Below are 2283 nucleotides of genomic sequence, written 5' to 3' on the forward strand. Positions count from 1 at the left end.
TTCCCTAGTATTTTGTTGTTAAGTGTAAATTTATTGAAATATGAAAATATGAAATACAGAGAAAACAAAACAATTTGTTTTTGAAAAATTTTAAAATATGAAAAATATGCTATAAAATGTTGGAAATATGCAAAATATATGCAATTTAAAGCAAAATATGCAATTTATGCATTTATAACAAAATATGCAACAACAAATCGATGCCACTTTGTAGCAAATTCATTAATTAGAAAAGACAACTAGTTAAAAGTTATTTTGAGTTACTGACTAAAAATATGCATTTGCATATTTTTTCTTTGCTTGTATTGGAAGATTTTTTGAGGAGTAAAACTTTAGATGATTTCAGTAATGAGTCATTATAAATAGAAAAACTAAATATAGTTATTAAATTATAATTTAAGCTAATAAATGTAAATTTTTGTATCCAATCTCTACGCCAAATCTTTGCAAAATATAAAACAATTTACATTTGATTTTGGTGTAGGGTATATAAATCATAAAAATGTGCTCGTATTACATATTTTAAATAGCAAAGAATCTTGTTTTATTTGTTTTGTTTTTTTTCAAGTAAAGCATAAATGTTATTTTTGTAGAAGGCATACATGCATTTACTTTACTCATTCATACATTTAGTCAGTCATTTGCTTGCATACCATTCTTTCAGTCAGTCATTCACTTACTCATTCGTATGTATTTCAATTATTAATTGCTTAGAGAATGCAGTAAATTTCAATGAAAATGAAAGCAAAAAACCAAAAAAAAATATATATATATATAAAAAAAATTGAAAAAAACCATTAAGATTTTCAACGACTTTCTTTGTCGCCACGCGATTACACTCGTACTCCGCTATTCCAATCACCCACCTCTCAATAAATGGAAACGTACAATGAATGTGTAGTACTCCTCTGCCCCATGATTGTGTGCACTCGGTGGCAGTGTGCAATAATGTCTATACGCTTTAGGAGGCATTCTTAACAAGCGCATAATAAATGAAGCCAAACATTGTGTGACGATTCGATGGAACTGAAAAAATAAATAAACGAAAAACTTTATACGAATTGTGTTTATGCTCCATGCATTTAATTATATCTTTCAGTCAGTCAGGCTGTCTGTCCCTCTGCCCGGGTCGTCCGTCTGTCTGTCTTTCTAAAAAATACACACAAAAAACTCAAAACAATCTGAATTGTATTCTGGTGTTTCTGGTTGTTTTTGTTGTATTATGTCAACCCTCTTGGGGAGGAAGATAATTGTCAAACGACCAAATCAATGCGGAAAGAAGCCAAAAATTCTTCAAAAGCAAATAGACAAGCTAAAATAAGGAGAACGAAATGTCAAGTGGTGTCGAAGTCTGCTGTCCTCTGTATCATTCATTCATTTAAGAGGAGGCTGCATTGCACTTTAGTTGACATTATTCTTTAAGTTTTTTGTTTAAAATTTTTTTCCGTTACTTTTTTTACATATTTTGTAAACACTCCTCTGTTTGGGATATAATTTTTTTATTGGACGAAATCCTTACACCCTCCATGTATATATTTTTGATAAAATTTTACTTAAACTATTGATACTGTTTAGGAATAATTATAATACTGATCATTGTAATTTTAGTTTTTATTCCCGACAATAAATTTTGTTACCCTTAACCTGATCGAGAACTAAAAACTGTTAAAAATAACTTTTTTCTATATACAAAAACTTCTTAATTTATATATATACCCAAACAATATACTTTAGTATAGCGCCGCGGCTAAGCAGACAACTTAATGTATTCATTTGCAAAATTTCATGTGCTAAAAATTTTGTGGCCAGGAAGTCTTAGAATTTCCTACTAAACTACTCGTACCAAACAGACATTCAGTTACTTGACTAGAAGGGGAGTCTGGAGTCTACTCGAAAATATACCCATGATGTGTTTCGTCAATGATGTTAAGTCAATACTTCAATAGGAGCTGGAAGAAATAAACGTATAAGTATAAATGTGTTGGCCTTGTGCCAGCACTATACGAAATATTTAGGAAAATTAACTCAAACTCAATAATTATTAAAAAATATGCATCAAAAATTATTCTCTTAAATTTCTCTTTTAATTCTATGCTTATGGAGTTGCAAACGGTTCTAGGTTCCTGCAGCAAATTTTTTGAATGAATTGTAAATAAAACTGTCTGCTAGTGGTATATACATATATAGACATCGTACGTACTGTGTACATATAGTAAAATGGAGTTACACCCTTTGCAGAGGTAAGCAGACGGATTTTGTAGCATGTGAATTTTAGCACGTTGT

This window comes from Lucilia cuprina, chromosome 4, assembly GCF_022045245.1.
Source record: "Lucilia cuprina isolate Lc7/37 chromosome 4, ASM2204524v1, whole genome shotgun sequence".
Lineage (NCBI taxonomy): Eukaryota > Metazoa > Arthropoda > Insecta > Diptera > Calliphoridae > Lucilia > Lucilia cuprina.